This window comes from Mirounga leonina, unplaced genomic scaffold (genome assembly GCF_011800145.1).
Source record: "Mirounga leonina isolate KUSES-001 unplaced genomic scaffold, KU_Mleo_1.0 Mir_488, whole genome shotgun sequence".
Taxonomy (NCBI): domain Eukaryota; kingdom Metazoa; phylum Chordata; class Mammalia; order Carnivora; family Phocidae; genus Mirounga; species Mirounga leonina.
In genome coordinates, this window is record NW_023270777.1 from 3,439,339 (window position 1) to 3,450,110 (window position 10,772).

Here is a 10,772-nt window from a genome sequence, read left to right on the forward strand (position 1 = left end):
GGGGGGGAAGGAGGGGACGAGCCCCTATTTATGTAAGCCGTTTGTAGCTGTGAATTGTAAAACTGGGCAGGATTCTCTGGAGTAATTCATAGTGTTTGGACAAGACAAACATTGTTCTGCTTTAAACAAACCTCCAGAAAGGTCAGCCTGGTTCATCCCTTTGCTGCGAGTTGCTGAGACTATCCAGATGATGAGAAAATCAGATCTTAGCTGAGGGGGCTCAGGCAGGAGGCAGCTGTCTCCTGAGTCCCTTGGACCCAGGGTGAGGGCACCCAGCCCCGGGAGGGTCCTTGGCTCCTGTTGAAACAGGCTGATTCCCGCTCTGGAGCCAGGACACATGGTACTTTGCGTGTGTGTGTGTGACAGATTATGGAATTTTGATGCTTCCAAGCATCATGTGAGTTCTAGAGTGAGGCTAACATGACCTACAATGTGAGTCTTCCTTGCTCGGGTGAAGGATTCATGGGAAACAAATGTTCACGGATGCAGAGCCGGATTAGACCCGCTAGCCTCGAGCCCAGACATGCGTCTGGACGTCAAGAAGTCCCTAATCCTTAAGTGCGGATCCTCTGTCTGGGCCCCCTGTCTGTTCCATTCAGCAAACGTTTCTCGAGTGCCCGCAATGTGCCAAACCGTGCTAGGGGTTGGGCACGCAGTCGTGGGGCTGGGGCTGGCTTCCCCTCCCCCTCCCTGTCTTCCCTAAGTCACGCTCATTGACTTATTCGTAATCAGGAAAGTCTTATTAACCCAAAGCCCAGTCTTTTGCAGCGCTGGTGTGACTGTCCCCTACCTGATCTCCGGTGGCCCAGGGCAGTTTGTCATCTGCTCAAGAGCAGGGTGACCCTGGGGGAACCATGTGATGGCAGCTGTACTGGGTTCTTTATAAAACATAAATCTGTTTAGGGCTTTGGACACCTCCGGGTCTCTTGCCTCTGCTTGTTGGCTTGGGACTCCTGGTACCCATGGCAGAGATGGAAGGAAGGGCGGGAGGGTGGGAGGCAGGATGGAGATGTAATGTCACATTTTTCAGGAGAGCGGATTGCTGCTCAGAGCGGTGAAGTGGCTTGCTCACTGATGTAACCGAACTCCACCTGCTGGGTGGCTTGAGCTATAGACATTTACTTCTCCCAGTTGGGAGGCTAGGGAGTGCAGGACCAAGGTGCCGGCCAGTTTGGCTCCTGGCAAGGGCTCTCTTCCTGGTCTGTAGATAACTGCCTTCTTGCTGTGTCCTAGTATTATCAGGAGTGCTCCACCTTCATGATCCCATTACCTCCCAAAGGCCCTCCTACCTCCAGATGCTATCACGCTAGGGATTAGGGCTTCGGCATATGGATTTGGGAGGGACGCACCATAGCACCCACACTCACGGAGGTGTGGATGGAGATCTGGGGTGGGCATGACGGGAGCACTGCCCTGCTGAGCACTCAAGGAGCTCCCTGCAAGCAGGGCTAGGAAGCTGGGCGCCCCGAGAGCCCCCAGAGACCATGTGCTCAGCCAGAGGCTGGGAGGTTGCTCCGTAGGGTAGGTCACATCCATGCAGGCTTCTGTCTACTTTCTGGCATCATTCCGGGGGCTAGCATGGTGGCTACTCCTTGCCAGGTGGCAGCATTGGTGACAGAGGTCCCCTCCCTCCCTCGCCCCATTCCACGTTCCTTTAATACCTTGTCAGGTTGAATAATCTGTGCACTCACCCAAATCTCAATCAATAATGGTCTGTGTCTGTTTCCATCCTGTACCACCTCTTAGAATTAAGTCCCCTAAACTTTCTCCCTGTGTGACATGCGGACCGGGAATACCTCATTTGAGTGACATTTGGGGGGAGGGTGGGGAAATAAGCTCTTCTGCATAGTTGATTATTTTTTGCAATTAACCGAAGCTTACTCCTTTAGGCAGAGAAACTTTCTATATAGTCGTTTGTCACGAGAAACGTTTTTCCGTCAAAGTCATGATTTCTTTTCCCCACCTAAGTTAGCAAGATCGAATATAGCAGGTTTTCCCCGAGTGCGGTTGAACAGGAGACCCGCCACCTACTTGGATGACTCACAGCCATCTTGAGGAACATCAGCTCCTGGGCAATTTGCTCAGCCTCTGGGCCTCAGCTTCTTCCCTTGTAAACGGGGGAGCAACAGATGGACATTCTGGAAGGGCTATTCCTACTTCTTCTCCAATACAGTGGTGCCCTCGGGAATTTGGGTGGGACCTGTCCGGCATCCCTCAGTGGTGGCTGGGATAGAGTCCACGGTCAGCTGTGACTTCATAGAGTAACAATGTCCAGTGATCTCCCATTCTTTCAAGCATCCTAATCTGTGGTTCCAGAAAAACAGAAGATACCTGACCTCAGCCGACAAGCACTTCGAAGTAAAGACACATCCAGGCTTCCCCGTGGACTGGAGTCCCCTGAGAGTGTGGCTCCTCTTTTCTCAAATGCTCAGGAGACTCTGGACCTCCTTCTGGACTGAATCATAAAGGGGTTGGAATCCTGGCTTCCAAAAAAGGGGGTTTACAATACCTCAATACTGACAGCAAGCTCTTGGCAAGCGGATGCGGAAAATGCTCCGCTCAGCAATGTGGGAGGGAACGAACAGCCAGACATGGTCCCTGCTCCCGAGAAGACTTCAGGAACATTTCAGGACCAGTGCGTTAGTGGTCCCTCGCTTTGCTCCTTTCTCCCATCCCCCAAGTCACCTTTTAAGATGTGAAGGGGACCCTTTTAATTCTGGCAGCTGTAGGATTTGCCAGATGTTGGAAATCAGCATCCCTGGATTGAAATCAAGGGCCGTGCTCCCTGCAGAGGCTGCAGCGGAGAATTGGTTCCTTGTCTCTTTCAGCTTCTGGTGGCCTCTGGTGGCCACTGGCCTTCTTGGCTTGTGGCTGCATCACTGTGATTTCTGCCTGTGGCTTCACGTGGCCTTCTCCTCCTCTGTCTTGTCAGTGCTCCCTCTGCCTCTCTCTTGAGGCGTGACATTTAGGGTCCACCTGGATAATCCACAGTGATCTTCCCAGCTCATGGTCTCCAACTGGGTCCCAGTGGCAAAGACCGAAGGCAGGGCGACATTCACAGGTTCCAGGGATGAAGACGGGAATAATCTTCTTGGGGGCGGGCGCATTTTTCTGCCTGCCAGAGCTGGTCACCATCACCGGTTGTCCATAATTCTGTAGGTTTTTAATTACTTAATTGTCATGAATTTGTAGTGCATTCCTATTCTGTGCCTGGAAGCACGTGAAGATACTGGGGAGTCAGAGGGAGAAGATATGATTCCTCCCTCAAGAAGCTCACAGATTAGTCGGGGCAACGATGTGGTATTAAGAGCTACGCATACCCAGGATGGATCCTGAAGTGTTCAGATTCCTTACCAAAGTCCGCAAGACTGTGTGTACCCTGACCTGCGCTTACCTCTCTGACCTCATCTCCTACCACTCCCCGTCTCGCTCCTCAAGCCCGCACCAAGCTGGCCTCCTTCCTGTTCCTTGGCAAGTCAAACTGTGCCTCAGGACCTTTGCACTTGCTGTCTTTGGCGCCTGGAATGCACGTTTCTCCCCACTCCCCAACCTCCATATCCCCACAGCTCCCTTTATTACTTAACTCTGCTCTACTGGATCCTTCTCAGAGAGGCAACCCCCATTCCCCCACTCCAGTACCTTGTGTAAGATGCACCTTTCCTCCTGGCACTCTCCATCATCCCCTCCTCTGCTTTATTTATGTTCCCGGCTCTTACCACCATCAAGTTACTCTTGTCCCGGCCACCTCCACCTCCACAAGCAATTTGAGATATGAGGACTAGACCTTCCCAGAAGATCCTAAACATAAGTGCATCTTGTTTCGTTTCCAGTTCTCTTTCTGAGAATTTATTTAGCTTTTTCCTTTGTGTGTGTGTGTGTGTGTGTGTTGGGGGGAGGTGCTTAGTGGCACATTAGGCTAAATTTCAGGTAGATCAGAATGGGGTGGGGGAGTGGGAGGTTCTTCTAGGGGGGATATATAAATGTGAGGAGCTGTTTTCCAGTGATGGGAGTGATTGGTGTGTGTGTGTGTGTGTGTGTTTTGGGGGACCTACTGGCATTTAACAGGCAGGAGTCAGGGATGCTAAATGCCCTGCCATGGCATAGAACTGTTCTGCCCGGGAAAGAATTTTCCGGCCCTAAATGCAAACAGCACCTCTGTGGAGAAATGATCTTCAGGAAACAGCCCACATTCGGGCCCTAAAAGAGCATTTTTCAATCGCAACTGAAAACCTTTAGCCCTATAAAAGTTTTTCAAGCTATTTCTCCTCCAAATACATCACCTTCTGCGAACCGTGTCTGTGTCCCCAGCCCATGTATTCTGTTTCTTGAGATCACCTCTGTACTTTGAGGTTTTCCTGAGAGAATGTCCTCCTTCAGAGCTCATGTCAGTGTTGAAGGAGCTGAACCCCAACTCTGGGCTCAGAGCCCCGCCCCCCCCCACTTTCTCCATCCAGAGGACTGTCCCTTTATGTGAACTCTTTGTTTCCTTCCATCCCTGACAAAGCTTCCCCCCATGGTGAAGCATTTTCTTTACTTTAATAGCATTCAGGGTGGGACCTTGTCAAAAGGTTTTTGCAAATGAAAATAAATTACATCGGCTGGTTCCCCTTATCCACAGGCATTTTCACCCCTTCAAAGAACTCTGGTAGATTAAAGGATTTGGTGGATTTGGGGTTTGTACAGGCTTCTGTGCCCAAATCCTGAATCCTCAGCCAAGAAGCTGGCAACTGGGGAGGCCCGAGCTGGAGGTGAGGACCATCCACAACACTGAGGAAATGGATGGGTAAACCTCCAGAAACCCTCCACACTATACAGGCCTCTTCTTCCATGCTCCAAAACCTTTCCCCAAGCTGTCCCAGCTCCCGAAACCCTGCCGAGGGAATGGGGTCACCTTGAGCAATCCTCCATGAGGCCTGTCGGGTGAGCATCGCCTCATTCTTCCAGGGTGAGGGATCTGGGAACCAGATCTGGGGATTTTGAGAATAAAAAACCCAAAGTCCAAAAAACCCCTAAACTATCATCTAAGAGGCCAGCTTCTTTCTTTTCACAACCCATCTTTTTAATCACAAGCCTTTTGTCTCACAAGCCTATACGACAAGTGTGATGATCCCCGTTTCACTGCGAGATGGGCAGAGTCCCTTGCTCAAGGTCACATGAGGTCAGCTCGAGGGGACTTGGAATCATGGTTTGTCTGCGTCCAGTTCTTCCTGTTTCCCAGAGAAATGCTATCGAAGCAGGCCACCCTGACCCTTTTGGGGAGGCCAGATGCCTGCATCAGATTCCAGGATCTTTCATTCCTCTGGTGCTACAGTGTTCGGCTTCTCTCGGGGGTCCTAGGGACCAAATGGTTTCATGTCTGCCCTAGTAAGGGAACCAGACACACTCAGAAGCTCAGTCAAGCCAGCTCTCAGCTCCTACTGCAGGTAGATCTGTATCCCCCTTCCCCTGTCCAGCCGTGGCGGAGGCCCATGGGTGCCAAATGTCAGCCAAGTCTGTCCTACCCGTGAGCGGTGACTGAGAGCTCCCAACCCTGGTACCGCATCGTTTTAGTTCAAAACCCTGCTCCTCTGCTCACCTGGGATGTGATCTTCAGCACATCACTTCCCTGTAGCCCAGTTTCCTTCGCCGTAAAGAGGAGAGGATCATATACCTGTCTTGTCAGGTGTTAGGAGTATTCTGAGCTAGCGATCGATGGAATGCTTGGAAGACGGCTTGGCACACAGTAAGCATTAAATCAATGCTTGATTTAAGAAGTAGGACCCTTGGTCACGCCCACGATGAAGGCCCTGGGTTATCTCATTTCTTCCGAGCCCTTCCTCTCAAGCCATTAGCCTGTGACATCCGGTGCCCCCCATCGCTGGGCCTTGCCCTCTCCTGCATCCTCCCCATGTTCACTGAGTGCTCCCCCTGACCTGCCTTCTTGCTCATACCCCATTCCAGCCCCCCCTCACTCACACCACAGGCCTCTTCAGTGGGACTACCCTCCACACCACACTACCCCACGCCCAGGACCGGGGGCGTGGGGGGACCGTCCTCCTCGACACCCAAAGCTCCTTCCATCTTCATCAAAGAAATAATTCCCATCTCCTCCTCTGAATCCCCACCCCACACGCCACAATCTAGGTCACTCTCCTCCTCTTTGAAGACACCAGCCCCTGGTTCAGCCTTCATCTCACCCCAAGTCCTGAGGCTGGTCCTGCATGCCTTTAAAACCCAGGTGGACAGCCCATCCGGCACCTGGACCTCCTTACGCCCAGTCCCCTTCACCTCTGCCTCCCAGCAGGAAGCCCCCTCTTGTCCTCAGCGGGCCTCGTCATCACCCAGAGCTCTTCCCACTCTGGAATCTTCAAACTCCAGTTTGAGACTGCGATCTTCTCGGCGACTCACCACATCTCTTCTTTCTTCTTGAATCTTCCAGACCAGCTCTGTCCAACAGAACTTTCTGGGATGATAGAAATGTTCTTTATCGCCTCTGTCTATAAATGAGGATTAATGGAGGACACTTTAACTTTATTTCCTTTTGATTCATTCAAGCCCAAATTGAAATAGTTACAATGGTTCCCGTCGATTGCACTGGACAGCACAGTTCTAGAACCCTGGGCTCCGTTTCCTGTTCTCTCCTGTCTTCATGTCTTCTCTCTTTAGCTTTGCTTCCGTGGTCCATCCCAGCAGCCACCCCCCTACCCCTTCTGTCCTACTTCCTGGAAGAAACCTGCAACTCTAGATTAATCCGGTGGTCCTACTTTCTCTGGGTCTACACAGGGGCTGCCGAGCCCTGCTGGGGCAGTGGCGGAGGGCTGTGCCTTGGACGGTTGGGGCTTTCTTTCTCATAGATGGTCACCAACCTCAGCAGGAGCTTGAGTTCTGGCCAGCAAGCATCCGCCTCTCCTCCATAGTGACCCAATCAAGCTTTCCCCTGTCCTCCAACCTCCAGTGTTCCCACCTGCTCCCCACTCTCAGAAGATGCTCCCACTTCCTGATGCTTTGGCACCTGACCGCCTATTCTAAAAGGCTGGCTCTGTCTGTCTTCAACCTCTCTCCTTCCGTTCCTTCCTATCACCCTATCTCTTTCCTACCACTCGTTTCCACGCTTTGCGAACTGTTGTCTACACTTGCCGTCCCGCTTCCATGACCCGAGGCAGTCTGGCGTCTGTCCCCAGCACTCCTCTGCCCCTGCTAGCCAAGGTCACCGGTGACTTCCCTGTCGTTCAGATCCAAAGGACTTGTTTCAGATCTTATCTTGACCTTGAAGGCACGTGACACGGCTCACCACCCCGCCTTCCTTAAAACTTCCCTGTTGGCTTCTAGGGCACCTGAGTCTTCTGGCTTTCCTCCCCTCCTCCTCTGGCTCCTTATAGATTTTCTTGAAAGGGCCACATTCTCCTCTTCCTAGAGTGATCCTCAGGCTTCCCAGGTGAGACTGGGCGCGGAGAATGGCGGCCCCCTGTCCCCCCGCATTGCTTGCAGGAACACCTGGGAATTTGCTTTCTCATCCAAGAGCGGCACTGTTGTGTTTTGAACTATTTGTGCCGAGGATCCTGCTGCCGGAGCCGGACATGCCTTTTCGGGTGTGTATTTATAACCCCCACCTTGAGAAGCTCTCACAACACTTGGACATCTGTTTTTTTCATTTGTCCCCTCAGAGGGCAGTATGCTTTAGGGAGGGACACTGACAAATGAAAGGGCATTGGGAGCGGCTGCCGAGGGGCCAGAAACCTGCCCTGTGAGAAGTCATGGAAAGAACTGGAAACATTTTTGCCTAACGGATAAAACTGAAGGATGATAGAGGGCTGATTGCAAAACTTGGAAGAGGCAGGTCCTTGGGCTGGGCTGCCGTGTGGGGCTGGAATTGCATGGACTGTATTAGTTGCAGGGAGGTGGGTTTTGAATGGAGGTAGACATGTTCTACTGCATCCCAGCATGTTCCGGATCTCCAGGATGTCTTGGGGTCATGAGTTTGAGCCCCACGTTGGGTGTAGCGGTTACTTAATAAAAAAATTAAAAAAAAAATTCTCTGTGGACAGAAACAACACAGCAGAAGGAAGGCTTGGAGCGCGCTCTGCAAGCCAGCCCAGTAGATACCCCCCAAAACAGACCCAACGTGGGTGGGCAGTGAGCTGGGCACCCTGATTTGCTTCTTTCAGACCTGTCCTGGCCAGACTGGCTTTCCCTGACTTGTGTTTTGGTGTAATGCCACCATTCTATCGCGGGCCGTCACAGAGAAACCGTCCCATGGAGCTCACTGCTGTCACCACCATGGGGATGGTCTTGAGGTTGTGTGCTCAGTACCACCTACTGTGTTCCCTTTATGTCCTCCCCCACCCCCACCGCCCCGGGGAGAAATTCCTGTCTGATCTTAGTCCCAAGAATAGTTGTAATTCTCTTGAGTAATAGGTTTGTCTGTTTTTATCTCATGGACACCGGGAATCCTGTAACTGCACCGTTTCCTTTTCATTTGGGCTGCGGGAAAGCTGAGGGACAAATTTGTGGCCCACCCACAGAAGGTGAATAGAACATTCCAGGGAGCATTTTTGCTTTATTCCCATTCCCCCCCCCTCCTGGTTTTTCTTTCTTCTCTTCGCTCTCCTTCTTATTCTACCATACAAAACTGAGAACGCCCAAGCAAAAAGCAATAAAAATCACCTGTAATCTCACTATCCATAGATGACCACGGTGAACCAAGTTGTCTTTTTATGCATACTTAAAAAAAATAAAAATGAGCTTATACTGTGCATAGTGTTCTTTTGGGGGAGACATCATGTTTTGTAATTTTTTTTTTTAAGATTTTATTTATTTATTTGACAGAGAGAGAGCACAAGCAGGGGGAGTGGCAGGCAGAGGCAGAGAGAGAAGCAGGCTCCCCGCAGAGCAAGGGCAGCCTGATGTGGGACTCGATCCCAGGACCCTGGGATCATGACCTGAGCTGAAGGTAGTCGCTTAACCAACTGAGCCACCCAGGCGCCCCTCATGTTTTGTAATTTGCTTTCCCCCCTTTTGTAATATGTCATGAACATCTTTGCATGTAATTAAATGCTCTTCTTTAAATTATTTTATTTTTTTAATTAAAAAATATTTTATTTATCCCTATTTGAGAGAGAGAGAGAGCACAGAGGGAGAGTGAGAGGGAGAAGCAGACTCCCTGCTGAGCAGAGAGCTGGATGGAGGGGGGATCAATCCCAGGACCCTGAGATCATGACCTGAGCCGAAGGCAGATGCTTAACCAAGTGAGCCACCCAGGCGCCCCCTAAATTATTTTAAATATCTATAAAGATCTAGCAACTTAGTAGTCACAGTGAACATTGCTACATCCCTTTGCTATGTGCCTGGCTTTATGCATATTTACATATACACTTTATTCGTGTAGATTATGTAAGTGCATTATGGGTGTGTCCACATATTATAAGTTACAGTCTTCATATGAGCTAACTCATTTGATGCTCATAACCCTGTGAGATAGATATTATTGTCCCCTTTTTACAAACCAGGAAAGCAAAGCACAGAGAGATGGAAAACTCGCCAAGGCCACACACTCTGGGTTCAAAGCATTACTCCTCACTGCTATGCTTTCGACATGGCCCTTGGATCTCCCAGCCCACAAGAGTTAAATTTTCCCTCTGTCTCCTCTCACCTCACTGTCTAATTTATGTTATTTTGCCATGTTCTAAGTAGCCTCGTAAGTCACCGAGAATCCTCTCTGCCACAAGGCAGAAATAAACAGTGTAGGGAGTGGTAAATGGCACAGGGAAAGCAAAGCTAAAGCGTTCCCCTAGGGCAGAGGATGAATCTGGGCTGTCTGTCGTGCAAGGGAATGCATTTATTTCCTTGGGCTGTGGTGAGCTCCCATCCCTAAAAGAGCTGGCTTGGGTGGCCCTCTCTCAGGGAGGCTGGGGAAGGCAGTTTTCCAAGGAGACTGAGCTGGGCCAACCGAGCCTTGAGGCCCCTTAGATTCTCAGTTTATGAGAATGCCAATAAGACAAAAGGAGACACTTGATGGAGATAATGCAGCAAGCCGGCTCTTGGGCCAGAACCAGAACCCTGGGCTTTCAGTCCAGATTTATGACTAGATCACTCATCTAAAAGAAACAAACCAACAGGGATTGAGTTTCAAACTCTCAGCCCAGGGTATTCTTCCCCCAAAGCGCTTTGGCTGCACAGCAGGATAGTCAAAGGATGCTGTCACTGTCCTCCGTCCTTCGGTTAAGGTGGCAGAGAATGAGGCAAGAAGAAGCTGGGTGGCCCCAAGGTTTCCTCGTGAGACTCTATAATTGGGTGGGATTATTATCCACTTGACAAGGAAGAGAGGAAGGAGCCCTGGTTTCTATTCCCGGATTTGATCCATGTTGACATCTCCATGGGAGATGTTGGGCAAGCTTCTTGACCTCAGTTTCTTCATCTGCGAAATGGAGTTAAGACCTACTTTGCAAAGCAGTCGTGAGGCTCGCGTGAGCTTGTGCGGGGCAGAGCACCCTTGAAAATACAAGCCTGCCTCAGGGTACCTGGGGGGGGGGGGAGTGCCGGGCTGCCCCCAGCCCGAGGCCCCCAGACCCGTCTGGAAGGGGCGTGGGCCCGGGCCCCGGTGCTGTCCGCCTGCTTTCTCCTCTTCAGCCTCCAGTCCACCACAGGATCCCCGGGACTCACGGAGCCAGCCGCCTTCCCGGCACACAGGCCCACCGCGGGGTGACAACCGAGGGGGGACAGGGTAGCGGCCCCTTCTCGCCCGCGCCGGTGGGCTTCAGGAAGAAGGGGTGAGCTGGCAGAGGTTACGTCCCCCC